This window comes from Chiloscyllium plagiosum, unplaced genomic scaffold (assembly GCF_037043375.1).
Source record: "Chiloscyllium plagiosum isolate Xiang-an unplaced genomic scaffold, Cpla_swu_hap1 HiC_scaffold_9, whole genome shotgun sequence".
NCBI classification, from domain to species: Eukaryota; Metazoa; Chordata; class Chondrichthyes; order Orectolobiformes; family Hemiscylliidae; genus Chiloscyllium; species Chiloscyllium plagiosum.
In genome coordinates this window covers 43,077,761-43,094,307 of record NW_028270147.1, presented here as the reverse complement: position 1 = coordinate 43,094,307, position 16,547 = coordinate 43,077,761, and the positions used below count along the sequence as shown (strand labels likewise).

At 40.7% G+C, this 16,547-nt stretch overlaps 1 long non-coding RNA gene across 6 annotated transcripts in view; it reads right to left on the bottom strand.

Moving 5' to 3' along the window:
• LOC148149133 (uncharacterized) overlaps positions 1 to 15,584 on the bottom strand; it is a 63,803-nt gene extending 48,219 nt beyond the window's left edge. For 4 of the 6 annotated variants that reach the window (XR_015758034.1, XR_015758035.1, XR_015758030.1 and 1 more), the window contains exon 1: positions 3,170 to 3,242. This is a non-coding gene — a long non-coding RNA (uncharacterized LOC148149133). Of the gene's footprint in view, positions 1 to 3,169; positions 3,243 to 15,508 lie in introns of those variants that run through there. The other 2 variants (XR_015758032.1, XR_015758031.1) reach the window with 2 other exon arrangements.
• Positions 15,585 to 16,547: the final 963 nt, after the last annotated feature.

Genomic DNA, 16,547 nt, shown 5'->3' with positions numbered 1-16,547 from the left:
GGGTCCGTTTGGAGGTGGTGGAAAGTCGTCGGATGATGTGGTTTATGCGAAGGTTGGTAGGGTGGAAGGTGAGCACCGGGGGGTTCTGTCCTTGTTACGGTTGGAGGGGTGGGGTTTGAAGGCAGAGGTGCGGGATGTGGACGAGGTGCGTTGGAGGGCATCTTTAACCACATGGGAAGGGAAATTGCGATCTCTATAGAAGGAGGCCATCTGGTGTGTTCTGTGGTGGAACTGGTCCTCCTGGGAGCAGATACGGCAGAGGCGGAGGAATTGGGAATATGGGATGGCATTTTTGCAGGAGGTAGGGTGGGAAGAGGTGTAATCCAGGTAGCTGTGGGAGTCGGTAGATTTGTAAAAAATGTCAGTGTCAAGTTGGTCGTCATTAATGGAGATGGAAAGGTCCAGGAAGGGGAGGGAGGTGTCAGAGATGGTCCAGGTGAATTTAAGGTCGGGGTGGAATGTGTTGGTGAAGTTGATGAATTGCTCAACCTCCTCGCGGGAGCACAAGGTGGCACCAATGCAGTCATCAATGTAGCGGAGGAAGAGGTGGGGAGTGGTGCAGGTGTAACTACGGAAGATGGACTGTTCTATGTAGCCAACAAAGAAACAAGCATAGCTGAGGCCCATACAGGTGCCCATGGCTAACCCCTTTGGTCTGGAGGAAGTGAGAGGATTCGAAGGAGAAATTGTTAATGGTGAGGACCAGTTCAGCCAAACAAATGAGAGTGTCGGTAGAAGGGTACTGTTGGGGGCGTTGGGAGAGGAAGAAATGGAGGGCTTGGAGGCCCTGGTCATGGTGGATGGAGGTGTAGAGGGATTGGATATCCATGGTGAAGATGAGGTGTTGTGGGCCAGGGAAACGGAAGTCTTGGAGGAGGTGGAGGGCGTGGGTGGTGTCTCAAACATATGTGGGGAGTTCCTGGACTAGGGGGGATAGGACAGTGTCGAGGTAGGGAGAGATGAGTTCGGTGGGGCAGGAGCATGCTGAGACAATGGGTCGGCACCCATTCACCCATGACTTTGTCTGCCCACTTGCTGTTTTTCTCTCTCTCTGGGCTCTTTGCCGATTGTTTACTTCTCACTCCTCCTGCCACCCGACCTTGAGCATATATTCCAATCTTTTCCTTGACACAGTCAGTTCTGAAGAAGGGTCACTGGACCCGATACATTAATTCTGCTTTCTCTCTATGGAGGCTACGGATCTGCTGAGCTTTTCCAGAAATTTCTGTTAAAGTTTGTGAGAAGTTGCAGACATAGAGTTAAAAAAAATAAGCAGCACAATCTACTCAAGCTAATTGATCATCTTTAGCTGAAGTTAGTCAGGCATCAACACAGCCTTGAGAACTTTGACTCAATCCAGGACAAAAAGTCCACTGGATTAGAGCCACATTCATAAATCTTCACTCCTTTCAACTCTGATACACAGTAGCAACCGTGTCTAAAGTCTACATGATTTTATACCAAGACTCTTTAGAAAACACCTTCCAAACCTACAGCCACTATGATCTGAAATGACAAAGGCAGCCGATATATAGGAAGTTAAAAATCACACAACACCAGGTTATAGACAAACAGGTTTATTTGGAAGCACTAGCTTTCAGAGCCTGCTCATTCATCAGCTGGTAATGATGAAACAGCAGCGCTCTGAAAGCTAGTGCTTCCAAATAAATCTATTGGACTCTAACCTACTGTTGTGTGATTTTTCAACTTTGTACACCCCAGTACAACACCGGTACCTCCAAATCATGATATACAGGCAAGTCACCACCTAAAAGTTACCCACCAAGCTACTCATCATCCTAAACATAGAAACATGCCCTCTTGGTCAAAATCCTGGACTCCCTCCCTCCCGCATTTTGGTAATGCCTACTCTAAATGGACCGCATTTAAGCTGAACAACACTTTCCATGTGCAACTAGGAGCAAGTATTAAATGCTGGTCTGCCTTAATGCATAATGAACAAATGAATAAAAAGAAAACTTGATGAACAAATATCTAACTTACTTATGTACCTTGCATGTACCTTATCATTACCATACAATAAACTGCATTTGTTTAAGACAAGAACCTCTTCTCTTTAAGACTCAGTAGTGGTTTTCCTCCACAGTGGTAAACCAAGTTGGCCCTTATACACACTCAAGTAAAAAGGATGGTGGCAGCAAATTATCCCAACCACAAGCTGGTAGTGCTTGGCATGCACCGTGTACAAAATTCCCTTCCTCGATTTGCAAGGTCTGGAATTTTGGGGTATGGGTGGGTTTCGCTTCGGCAGGTCGGTGTGGACTTGTTGGGCCGAAGGGCCTGTTTCCACACTGTAATCTAATCTAATCTAATCTAATCACTCTCTCCACCTATCTGTCATCTTGAAATAAATATATATGATTTATATAAATAAATATATGATTTATTTTCAAAAATGTCAAAATAAAAACTATTTACTTTTATTGAATTACAATTAATTGGAGAAAGAAACTAGCACATCTGTGTGGAAAGTATTTCAGTGTAGCAAAGGAGGGTACAATATGCTCTTTGAAAGTCACTGAAATAGCATAAATGTTAGGCATTTTTATAAACCACCAATTTAGCATATATTAAGACCTACTCTGCATGAAAGTGCTTCTTTGGGTGTTTTAGGTTACCCATTGCAACTATAATGTAAAAAATGCTGCATAGTATTAATTATGGTGCATATCAGCAAATTTCATAGATAAATGCTTAACACATTCATAATGCATTTCTGAGTCTACTAAAATAGCTAGTTAATGTCAACACAAGCATAGCACACAGAACTGTAGTAGGGTTAAGATCAGAACTGGAAGTATAGTGTAGTAGAAGTATATCAATGATTTGTGGGCTCTTGTGCAGGAATAATGTCCCTACCTCAAGACCAGAAGATCTGAGTTCAAGTCCCATCCACCCAGCAATAGGTTGATTAAAAACGCTTGTAAAAGTTTATCTTAGAAACTTCACAATCAGAATTTCTACCCTTGTAAATTTCAGTAGTAGCACAATGCAACGCAAAACATAATACGGCAGAAGGATGAACATTGGGACAACACAACAATAACAGGACAAGCCAAACTGAGGGCAGCCTGAGAATTTCTACAAGCGTGGCACTGATCCACAGATTCCATCAATAAACACATTGAGCTAGACCCAATATACCGACCTCTGCAACAAACAACCAGAACTGGCAACTGGAAGCAGCAGGAATGTAACCAACACAGTATAGCAGCGCTTCACAGGAGGCTCCACAGCACTGAGGGTGTCACTAGAAAAAGGACAAAATGACTGTAAACCAACTTCACCCACAACAACTGCTGGGTGAAAAGTTCACATTTTGCAATATCTCTTATCGGTGAGTTAATAGTATATCTGTAAATGCCAAGAATATGAAACTTTCAGGGTTGAATTTTAAGCTACCAATTTACTTTGGAGAGTTGGTGAAAAGGCCTAATGCCAAATGAAGAAATCAGAAGGAAAGAATGTCAGTCAGTTGCTTTGTAATCCAGTCACTAGTTTACCCATTATTTCTCAATTAATTGGTTTGGGTGGTTGTGATGATGAGCTCCAAAAGGTGTTTTCAACTCTAGTGTTCAGAGTTACAGTCCAAGCATACGGCTTGGTGCATTTTCAAGTTATGTGAAGAATGGACGTAATCAGGACTATTGCAATTGTTGTCACCGATAGATATTTTCTTTCTCTTCTGCCATAATTAAAGCGAGAAGCAATGAACTGGAGGTTACCTCTTTTGGCAGCTCTAAAATGATAGATACAAAGCAGAATGCATCGGATATCAGTGGAGTCAAGGGTTGATAGTTGGAGGTGGGGTGAGCATTCCAGCTACCTGATGAAAGTTGTCAAATGCCATACTACAATAAATTGATTTGCCATCAGCAGCATACAGCAATGTTTGCTGACAAAGTTTTACATTGACAGTTCTAGTTCATGTTTATAATCTCCCATAGGGCTTTCAGGAATTTCACTGGAGATGATTCAGAAGACAGGCGACTGACTGTGTGGAGTTTGCACGTTCTCTCCGTGTCTGCGTGGGTTTCCTCCGGGTGCTCCGATTTCCTCCCACTGTCCAAAGATGTGCAGGTCAGGTGAATTGGCCATGCTAAATTGCCCGTAGTGTTAGGTAAGGGGTAAATGTAGGGGTATGGGTGGGTTGCGCTTCGGCGGGGCGGTGTGGACTTGTTGGGCCGAAGGGCCTGTTTCCACACTGTAAGAAATCTAATCTAATCTAATCTAAAAGAACAATGACTGTGAGAGGAAATCACACTCTGAAGGCTATAGCAGTCCCATAGACCATCCATCTGCATAGATGTACACAGATTTTCGTGCCACTGGTATGACAGATATGTGTTCAAGAGCTGATGGTAGAGATTTTATCTCCGACAATGCCAGAAAATCCTAGCTATGCTCACCTTGGGAGAGATCAGCAAAGAGGATACTTTTGTTTCTTGGCAAAAAATGCATGACGAATCAAATCGACGTGTCACAGAGGTCCTCATTAATACCTTGCTCATTGTGAATGCCACCTTAAAAAGGGTTGATAAAGCTGAGTTGTGATGTTTCAATATCCCACCAATTTGCAATGCTGTTCAGCTCATTGCCAGCACAAAAATGATAGGCTGTGCCCTAGGAGGGTTGACGGTAAAAGGGAAGTCGGGAATTGGCTCAAACACTCTCAAGTGTTACCCCCCTCCATCACTTGGATGGACAACTAAAACAATCTTCAATGTCTTCAGCAGAGGCCCGGAATAATCTGGAGGCAAAAGAAAACTGAGGACCATGGTGATTTTAAAAGCCATTGGCAAAGTGTCAGGTTAGGAGGTCAACCACTAGCTAATGTGACACTTAAACCAGCTGAGACACTGGTGTTCAGACATGTCAAGTAAACTAATCCTCTGCCAGTACACGGTGTGCAGTGGGTAGGATAAGATCAGACAGACAAACCTTCTTAATTGTCAAAATAATCTCTCAACATAAATGCTGTGAGCAAGACCATTTGTACAAGCAGACCAGCAAGCAACTCTGTCTTTTCAGAACTTATTGGCATACTTCCCTGTCACAATTCCCTCAATTGCTGGATTGTTCTCATCTTGCTTTCACTGGCAAGTTCCCGGAAGAGCAGGAAACCTGTGAGCCCACAGTTAAATTGCAAGTTCTATGTTGATCTTGAACTAATTTAGTGATTAATTCATTGAAACTGTCAACTTGCTTCTTTCATGGGGGTGGCTTGCATGTGGAAATTTGTGCTGCTATGAGACGTGGATGTCAGCAGTGTTCCAGTCTCTTGTGAGCTTCACCGACTTCCAACTCCCCACATGGTCTTGCACTTCAGATTTCTGTCCATTGTATTTAGAGTTGGGTTTTCTTTTGGTTTGGACAGATAGATGAAACAGAATAGGCTTGAAAAGATAAGTGTAAATGTTATAAGAATCTTTAACTCACATGGAGACTAAACCTCAGTATGGCAAACTTGGGCAAATGGTTCACTTTCACATTACAATATTTATGTAGTTATGGGAATGCAGTATAGAGAAAAGGTAGTGAAATGCCTTGGAAAAAAAATCATATTAAAAAAAAAGTTTGGTCTTGGTGTAATCAACTAAAAACGGATTTTCAAAGCAAGTCTTTCAACAAAGAGCATTGAAAGCATTTGAAACCTGCTAATGAACTAATCAATTTGGTTGGTTCTATGTTCCTGTATTATCAGTCTTTAATAGCTGATCAGGCTATCAATCTTTAGCACATGCAAATCCTTGGAAGGATAAAGCGCCTGCCTGAGTAATTCATTTTTAATTTAAAAGCAAATTTAGACTAGCTTGTTATACTTCAGCTTGTATAGACCAGAGCACTGTCAATTGATTTTTATTTTATTTTCATTGGCCTTGCCTGATGAGACCTTGCAGTTTAATCTTTAAATCTGTTAATCCCATTTACTTTGCATCATTTCCTCAGATTAAATATTGGCAAACACATCTGAGTGGTTTGATAGGCATCCATCTGCTTTTGAAAAGTTTTGCTGCCTTCAGTCTGCATTTTTTTGATTTAAACCTTAACCTTTGCATAGCTGCCATCCTTACAAAGACTGAGACAGCTACACACTACTTATGTTTGGGTCAAATTAGTATTTCTGATACTGATACTGTCACCTAGTCATGTTAACATTGGATATTATCAATATATCCGACAATAAGAACTTTATTGCATTCCTCTATTTTTCCATTTTTGCTTCACCATCTCAATTGTTCCCACTAACACATTGGTGGAATATGTCAGATCCGTTGACTTCACACAAAGCATTATGCACTGATATTTAGGATTTTAACTCACGAATTTCAAATTTGGAAATTAAACATTCGATCATGGGAAGGTAATGGCCTAGTGGTATTAGCACTGGACTATTAAGCCAGAGATCCAGGTAATGTTCTGGGGACCCCAGTTGGAAAGCTGCCACAGCAGATGGTGGAATTTGAATTAAATCAAAAGCTGGAATTAAGAGTCTAATGATGACTGTGAATCCATTGTCGATTCTTGGAAAAACCTATGGTTCATTAATGTCCCTTAGAGAAGAAAAGTGCCATCCTTACCTGGTCTGGTCTACATGTGTCTCCAGACCCACAACAGGGTGGCACGGTGGCTCAGTGGTTAGCACTGCTGCCTCACAGCTCTAAGGACCCAGGTTTGATTCCTGCTTTGGGTAACTGACTGTATGGATCTTGCACATTCTCCCCGTGTCTGCGTGGGTTTGCTCCATTTTTTTCCCACAATCCAAAGATGTGCAGGTTAGGTGAATTGGTCATGCTAAATTGCCCATAGTCAGGGGTGAATATGGGGAATTGGTCTGGGTGGGCTACTCTTCAAAAGGTCGGTATGGACTTATTGGACCGAAGGGTCTGTTTCCATACTGTAGGGAATGCTAATCTAAAAAAACATAGTTGACTCTTAACAATCAATGTTAACCTAGCCAATGATCCCCACATCCCATGAATGAATTTAAAAACTCCCCATAATGAGTTTCCATTGAAAATGAACTTAGCATTGCAGCTACCATAACTGAGGAATGCAGCAAAACAATGTCATCAAGTTTGACTTGTGTCTGGCTCTAATGTTGCTTATATTTCAAATCTCATACAACTGCTTAATTTTCAACACAGTAATGATATGTGTATTTTCTTCAGATACACTGATGTAACTGCGAATAAAAATTTCCATCCTCACATTTTCTGGGGTTTGGAGACAACAAAACATGTCTCCAATGGAAATTATTGTACAAGGAAGTGCTGCCCACAATAAATACTTCCAAGGTGATTTGTTTTTGAAGCTTTGAAGAAATATAAAGGGCCTAAGTCATGAGCAGTTATTTTATAATAAAACTCTGACAGGTTCATTGATAGTTTCATGCATGGCAAATTAATCTGATGTCACTCTTCATTCTTGACCGTATTTCATGCACCTGTGATTATCACTGCAGGACAGGGTGGAAAATTTGTAATCTGTCATCAAAATTTTCATTGGCCTAACTGCCTGGGCAGACAGGAAATTAGAATAGCTTTTTTTTCACTAGCTAAGGTTGAAGTCTTTCATAAAACTGGTGCCACGCTAACACTGGGCCAATCTAATGAAGTGAAAAAAAAAGAACGGATGTTGTATTTGGCTCTACTCATATTTAACTGCAGCTGTTAAAAAATGTGGTGGAGCTAGGAAATGCATGCCAGACATCTGGGCCTAATTAGACGAGTATGCAAGGTAGAAAAGATTTTTTAAACTACAACACAAAGTGTGAAAATCTGCCAGCTTCAATCCTTTTAACTAAGCATAAAGGTGAACGTGAACAAGGTTAGCAGGCTGGAGAGCAATGTATGACAGCAGTCATTGCATCGATTCCCTCCCTTCCCCCAACACCCCTCCCCCAACCCAGGCTGACCTCTCCAACGTAGATACACTGTGAATGGTACTCCTAATTGTCTGAAGTATTAAATAAAGCTATTTCATTGCAGTTAAGTGCAAAACAAAATGACTATCCTGTATATAAATAATAAGTATTTTGATATAATACAAATATCCAAGAAACATTTAAATACAGAATAATATACATTTTAAAATAGCTACAAAAAACTCTAAATTTTACAATTTCTTTTAGTTTAAACCACTTTCGATGTATGTATACCCGACCCAGGATCCCTTACTCTCACAAAAAAATGAACAAGGTTTAAATAAAAGGCTTGTTCAGATTCCCTTCCCCCATCCTTGGAAGATGTTACATTATGGTACTGATATTTTGGCATATGGTGAAAGACAGACAATAGATAATGAGTGCACAGTTTGGCTGTCAGTAATATTCCATTTAGTGTGCTTAGGTGATGAAGCAGAATATGTTTCCCATGTTTCATGCAGTTTCAAACAAACGTTTGTCTAATTTCTGTTATCTGGTTTCCAGTCAAATTTTATAGAAGTTAGGAGCCAAACTTTTAAAGATGCATAAATTAAAAATTAATGTGTGGTTGTCTAAATGTCTACATTTTCAGCCTTGGCAGCAGTGACTTACTCATGAATGGAAACACTAATTGGTTGGTGTTTGCTTTAAGTTAATAAAAGGAAAATCACTTCAGGCTAATTTAACTGATTTTGTTTGTGCGACAGGATGTGATGTATGACAGTACAGTGAAATGTAATTGTAGCTTAAAACCTTGGAGATTTTTTAAGGTGGTCTTGACATATAGGCAGTCATTTAATTGTTCTATGGTCGCCTCTATTGATTTATCATAAAGATCTAATTTTTAGTGAGCAGTGGAGATGGGTTGCTTTGCTTGCAGGACCCTGTAACATCTCACTGACAGGTAATATGTTCATTCATCTCAACAGCTGTAATGCTATCCCTTATCAAAAACGTCACTGCCCCTTCTCTCTTGCCCCCTTTCTATTCTTCCTGTAGCATTTATATCTGGAACATGAAGCTGCCAGTCCTGCCCATCCCGGAGCCTCGTTTCTGTAATTGCTATGATATCCCAGTTCCTAACCATGCTCTTGTTCATCTGTCTTCCCTGCTAGGTCTCTTGCATTGAAATAAATAGAGTTTAATTTATTAGTCCTACCTTGCTCTCTGCTTCATCCCTGCCTGCCCTGACTGTTTGACTCTCTAGCTTCCCCAACTGTAGCAGTTTCAGATTAATCTCTTTCCTCTCTATCGCCCTGGGTACCCCCCACCACGACCCCCCTCTTCCCTCCACCCCCCCCGCGCCCCCTTTACTAGTTTAAACGCTCCCAAGCAACTCTAGCAAATCTTCCTGCCAGTATATTAGACCCCTTCCAATTTAGGTGCAATGTGTCCTTCTTGCACAGGTCACCTATACCCCAGAAGAGATTCCAATGATCCAAAAATGTGAACACTTCTTCCCTGCATCAGCTCCTCACCCATGCATTCATCTGCTCTATCCTCCTATTTCTACCATCACTAGCTCATAGCACTGAGATGAATCCACATATTACTACCCTCAAGGACCTCCTTCTTAAATTCCTGCTAACTTTCTATATTCTCCCTTCAGGATCTTATCCTTTTCCCTTCCTACCTCACTAGTTCCAATGTGTACAATGACCTCCTGCTGGTGCCTCTTCCCTTGGAGAACATTCTGCACCCTGAGATATCCTTGATCCTGGTACCAGAGAGGCAACGCACCATTCTGACTTTTCACTGCCAGCTGCAGAAATGTCTGTTGCCTCGGACTAGAGAGTCTCCTATCACAATTGATCACTTGGAATCCGACATACCTCTCATTGCATTAGAGTCTGTCTCAATGCCAGAAACTTGGCCGTTTGTGCTACATTCCCCTGAGAATCCATCACCCCATACATTTTCCAAAACAGCATTCTTCTTTGAAATGGGGATAGCTACAGGAGACTCCTGCACTACCTGCCTAACCCTGCTACTTTTCCTGGAGTTAACCCATGTACCTGATTATATCTTCCTATAACTGCCATCCATCATGTCCCCTCACTCTTGTAAATTGCTTATTGCCTCTAACGTCCAGACCAACCGATCCATGTGATCAGATAGGATTTGCAATCCGAGACACTTCCTGCAGAAATAATCGTCATAAAGATGGAAAAATCTCCCTAATAGAGTCGTAGAGTCATAGAGATGTACAACATGGAAATAGACCCTTCAGTCCAACCCATCCATACCGTCCAGATATCCCAACTCAATCTAGTCCCACCTGCCAGCACCCGGCCCATATCCCTCTAAGCCCTTCCTATTCATATACCCATCTAAATGCCTTTTAAATGTTGCAATTGTACCAGCCTCCACCACTTCCTTTGGCAGCTCATTCTATACATGTACCACCCTGTGTGTGGAAAAAGTTGCCCCTTAGGTCTCTTTTATATAAGGTCACACCTCAGCCTCTGACACTCCAGGGAAAATAGCCCCAGCCTGTTCAGCCTCTCCTTACAGCTCAAATCCTCCAACCTTGGCAACATCCTTGTAAATCTTTTCTGAATCCTTTCAGGTTTCACAATATCTTTCCGATAGGAAGGAGACCAGAATTGCACGCAATATTCCAACAGTGGCCTAATCAATGTCCTGTACAGCCGCAACATGACCTCCCAACTCCTGTACTCAATACTCGGACCAATAAAGGAAAGCATACCAAACACTTTCAAGGAGCTATGAACCTGCACTCCAAGGTCTCTTTGTTCAGCAACACTCCCTAGGACCTTATCATTAAGTGTATAAGTCCTGGTAAGATTTGCTTTCCCAAAATGCAGCACCTCGCATTTATCTGAATTAAACTCCATCTGCTACTTCTCAGCCCATTAGCCCATCTGGTCCAGATCCTATTATAATTTTGGTGTCATCTGCAAACTTACTAACTGTACCCCTTATGCTCGCATCCAAATAATTTATGTAAATCACAAAAAGTAGAGGACCTAGCACCGATCCTTGTGGCACTCCACTGGTCACAGGCCTCCAGTCTGAAAAACAAGCCTCCACCACCACCTTCTGTCTTCCACCTTTGAGCCAGTTTTGCATCCAAATGGCTAGTTCTCTCTGTATTATATGTACATCCTATCCCTCAGGATACCCTCCAACAACTTGCCCACCGCCGACGTCAGGCTCACTGGTCTATAGTTCCCTGGCTTGTCCTTACCACCTTTCTTAAACAGTGGCACAATGTTTGCCAACCTCCAGTCTTCCAGCACCTTACCTGTGACTATCGATGATACAAATATCTCAGCATGAGGCCCAGCAAACACTTGTGAAGTTTTTCAGGAGACGAGGCATCTCCAACATCCAACAGGAAGAATGTATCACCCTACTAAAGGCCATCTATGTTTCTTCAGAGTCTACAGACCAGAAAATAGCTTTGTCTTTTTGCTATACAAAGCATGCTAACTTAGTACTTATGGTATATACTTTCATTGAGGTCTGACTCTTGATTAAGTTTTAAAACATATAATCAAGTAAGAACCCACTGTAGACTTACAACAAGGTTACATGTAAAAAATTATGCACTTATCTGTTCCTGTGCTGTGAGCTCTCCCACACAGGTTCCTCCAAGGTCAGCTGTGAATTTTGCTGTTTGTTCATTTTTCCTAGACACACTCTGATGTCCAGAGACTCATGAACTCAACAGCAAAGGCAGTAACAGTGCAGATTCACTGCTGTATCAGTTACCAGTGTAGATTTCATTCTGTCTCTCCCTCACTGACCATGTGGTCACTGCCTTTTGTCCACCTTCTTCCTTTTAAAAGTGTCATTGTTTTGATCTTCTTTCCCCAAAGTTCCAAAACAATGCAACAGCTTAGAAAATAATAATTACTGCTCCTAGAATTCGAGAAATCTCCCACAACACCTAAAGTACTTCAATAAATAAGCAGCTCTTAGAGCCACAATTTTTTCCCACCCCAAATGTTGGATTGTCTTGAATCCTTGTGAAACTTGAAAGGGTTCAGGAAAGATTTACAAGGATGTTGCCAGGGTTGCAGGATTTGAGCTATGGGGAGAGGTTGAATAGGCTAGGGCTATTTTTCCTGGAGCGTCAGAGGCTGAGGGGTGACATTATGGAGGTTTATAAAATCATGAGGGGCATGGATAGGGTAAATAGACAAGTCTTGTCCCAGGGGTCGGAGAGTCCAGAACTAGAGTGCATAGGTTTAGGGTGAGATGGGAAATATATAAAAGGGACGTAAGGGGCAACTTTTTCACACAGAGGGTGGTGATGTATGGAATGAGCTGTCAGAGGAAGTGGTGGAGGCTGGTACAATTACAACATTTAAAAGGTGAGTATATGACTAGGAAGGATTTGGAGGGATATGGCCCAAGTGCTGGCAAATGGTTAGGATATCTGGTCATCATGGACAAGTTGGACCAAAGAGTCTGTACATCTCTGTGACTCTATGACTCTATCTTGATCTGCAGGTTGGGACAGCATCCATCCTTTTGTTAAATATTAAGACTTATATTCATTCTTTAAAAAATGGTCCTCGTTATTTGGTTAATTTGCATCAAAGCAAATGTTGTATGTCAAAATTGTAAGGAATGTAAGTATCTTAAACAGGAGTGTTTGGTTGAGCCACCTCTGTCATTCAATGGCTGAACATACCAACGTATCATTGCCCATATCCATTAATACATTTGAATAATAAAAATCTTTCACGAATCAGAATTATATTTTACAATCAACGTCACATCAGTGACAGCTTGCACAAGGGTTCTAAGTGTTTACCACTCTTTGCATGTAGGAATGCTTTTTAATTTCACTCTTGAAAGATCTGGCTCTAATTTTTAGACTATATCCTTTAGTCCTAAACTTCCAAAACTGTGGAAGTATCTTCTCTTGACCTAGCCCATCTGTTCTAATCATTTTGAAAATTTTGATCAAATTACTCATTAACGTTGCAAATCAGGCACATAAGAACATCTGAATTAACCGCAGAAGGAGACTATTTGGTCCCTCAAGACTGCTTTGCTGTTCAATAAGATAACGACTGTTCTGCTACTGAATCCAGTTACACATTCCCCCATTTATGCCCAATAACCTTTGATTCCCCTCCCTAACAAGAATGTATCTACTTCCATCTTAAAATTAAACAATGGCCCCTGCCTCCACTGCCTTCAGGCGGAGTTCCAAAATTGCACAAACATCTGAGAAAACACAATTTTCCTTATCTTTGTCCTAGAAGAATGATCCCTAATTTTAAAACTGTGCCCCCTGTTTCTGGGCTCACTAACAAGAGGAACTGTCCTTTCCATGCCCATATTGTCAAGGCCATTTGGATTTTAGTTGTGCCAATCAACTCATTAGGTAAAACAAGATTAGTCTGTCCAAATGTTTCTCATAAGACAACCTACTCATTCTGGGCATCAGTGTGGGTGACTTCCTCTGTACAGCCTCCAATGTGTTTACATCATTGCTTAAATAAGGAGACCAAAACTACACACAATATTCAAGATATAGTCTCACCAATTACCTGTTTAAGTGAAGCAGAGCATCCTTTCTTTTGTGCTCAATTCTCTCATAATGAAGGATAGAATTCCATTAGCCTTCTTCATTATTTGCTGTCCCTGTATACTAACACTTTGTGACTTATGCAGTATAACACCTAAATCGTCCAGCATCTTGGAATTCTACAGTAGTTCTCCATTTAAGCAATACCCTTTTCTATACTTCCTTCCAATGTGAACTACTTCATGGTTCCCATATTATACTCCACTGTCAGATTTTTTAATTTAATCTACCTGAATTAGTGTTATGTGCTCTTCTCAACATGCTTCCTTTCCTATCTGGTGTAATATGCAATTTTAGTTAGCTGGCCTTCCCTCTATTCATCTCAATCATAAATACAATTTGTTAAAAGTTGTGGCCCCAATATAGACCCCAACAGGACTGCTGTCAATCAGATAAAAAAATCTATCTATGCAAACTCTCTTCCTTGCTTGTTGTTTCTTACATACTGTGCTTCGTTTGTGTGTAACAACCTAAAATGTTGCACCTTTTCAAATGCCTTATGGAAATCCATGTACTGTATGTTAATGGACTCCCCTTTATCCACAGCATATGTTAATCATGGAATTCCCATGTTTTCCTTTTCACAAAACCATGCTCACTCTTACTGATTACCTTGAGTTTTTTATCTGAGTGCACAGTTCTAACCTCCTTTATGATTGATTTAACGCCTTCCCACGATCAACATCAAACTAACTGCTCTGTACTTTCCTATTTTATGCTCCCCTCCCTTCTAGAATAAAGGTTATATTTGCTACTTCACAGTCCAGTCGATCCAGCAGATTTTGGAAAATCAACACCAATAAATTGACTACCACATTATCTACCTCTTTTAAGATCCTAGGATGATATCCATGCTACTTCCTTCATGATTGTAATTATAGCAAGTTCTTCTCTTCCAATGACCTTCTGATTTACAGCAATTACTTTTTTATTTGTACCCTCTATAGTGAAGATAGAAGCAAAATATTTATTTATTTCATCTATTATTTCCTATTATCTACCAGTAACTCCCCATCCTCACTCTCTAGAGGACCAATACCGACTTCACTTAAACCTTTCCTTCTAGATACCTGGAAAAACTCTTACTATTTGTTTTAGCATCTCTGGTTAGCTTCCTCTCATACTCTTATTTTTTTTTCTCTTGACTAATCTTTTAGTCATTCTCTGCTGTTGCTTGTTTTCTGTATAATCATCTAACTTGCCAGTATTTTTGCACAAGGATGAGCTTTCTCCTTTAGATTAGATTAGATTCCCTACAGTGTGGAAACAGGCCCTTCAACCCAACAAAGAACAACCCACCCAGACCCATTCCGCTACATTTACCCCTGACTAATGCACCTAACACTATGGACAATTTAGCATGGTCAATTCACCTGACCTGCACATCTTTGGACTGTGGGAGACCACCCGGAGGAAACCCACGCAGACCACGAGGAGAATGTGCAAACTCCACACAGACAGTTGCCTGAGATGGGAACTAAACCCGGGTCTCTGGCGCTGTCAGACAGCAGTGCTAACCACTGAGACACCGTGCCGTACTGACTTTAGTTAAATCAAAAATAATGGATCTTACCTCTTGGAATTGTTTTTATAGTAGGCACATATTTATCCTGAGTGTTGAAATATCCTCTTGAATGCCTGACATTGCTCATCTATTGATTTATTTTCTAGCTTAATATCCCAGTTCACTTCAGCTTTCATGCCTGTATATTTGCCTTAACGTAGGCATAAATTACTAGTCTTACATCCACAATTTGTGTAATTCTTTAGGATAGGTTTTGGTGAATCACCATTAAACTTTCTTCTGCTCTTAATTTTTCTATCCACTGGAGTAATTTTACAAAGTCATAGGAAGTCAAAGACTACTCAAGGTCATCTCATTTAATATCATGAAACCAGCTTAAGGATAATGCCCCACTGGGAATTGGGATATGTTTCATAATAGCCCAACCAGAATGGTGAATTGTACCAAAGTGACAGATACATACTTACTCCATTCAGCAGTCAGATACACCTGGTGACAACCTTTTTGCACTGCGTATCTGTACCCTTGATGATGATGACATTACCTTACAAACATACCAAAAGAGTTATTGTTACCAGAAATAAGCAAGTAATGTCAACAGGGTCTGAATACTATAGATACCAAATAATACATACAGAAGGATGTTACAAAGCACTCATACACATTGAGATTCATAAGGCATTGTTAAATCATTCAGACTTGGTGTTACTTTTTTTTACATCTACCCAACTCTTTGGTGTGCTGGTCACGCATAACATTCTCTTGATTATGTTTATTCTAAGTGTAGTGTGCACTATTGAGTTACAGTATTATATGAAGGGAGGCACGTAGTGTGAAGTGATGATAAACAGGATTGGTGGTCAAAAATAAATTAATACTGCAGGACTAATTCCACAGCCAGCACTCACTTTGTGAAATGACTGCTTAAAAATTGTTTTTCATTGCTGGATAGCTTATTCAGCAGGTTTCAACGAGTATAGCAAGGTTAAAAGATTGAATTTGTTACAGTTGGTTTCATTAACAAATCAGCATTTAAAAATAGCCTCACAAATGGTGCTTTAGTCCCAAGCAATATGCAATGAGCCTTTTGTTTTACTGTGTGTTCTTCGCAGGATTGCTGTACAAATTAAAGGCTGCATCTGGTCAGATCTGAATTTTCTTTTTTGGATCAGAGATGTTCAGCAGTAATCCAAACTCTGCAAGTTTAGTTGCTGTATGCTTTAGACTGTATTATTATCCATATAGATTGCCATGGATGCTGCAGAATAAAAATGCAGGTGATCTGTTTCTATTGCAGCCTGTATGGCACTCCTGTTGGAAAGGGCAAGAGTGCAGGTATTCCATATTTGTTCAAAAACCATTAGGAGTGGCAAGAATATGATGTCAATCTGCAGTTCCAGTTGACACACAGTTTGAAACCTTAGATTGCACTGGTTCATGTTGCTGGTTATCTTTCTGAAGGGATGAATGTAGAAACTGAGTGGAGCTAAATTCATAATGAT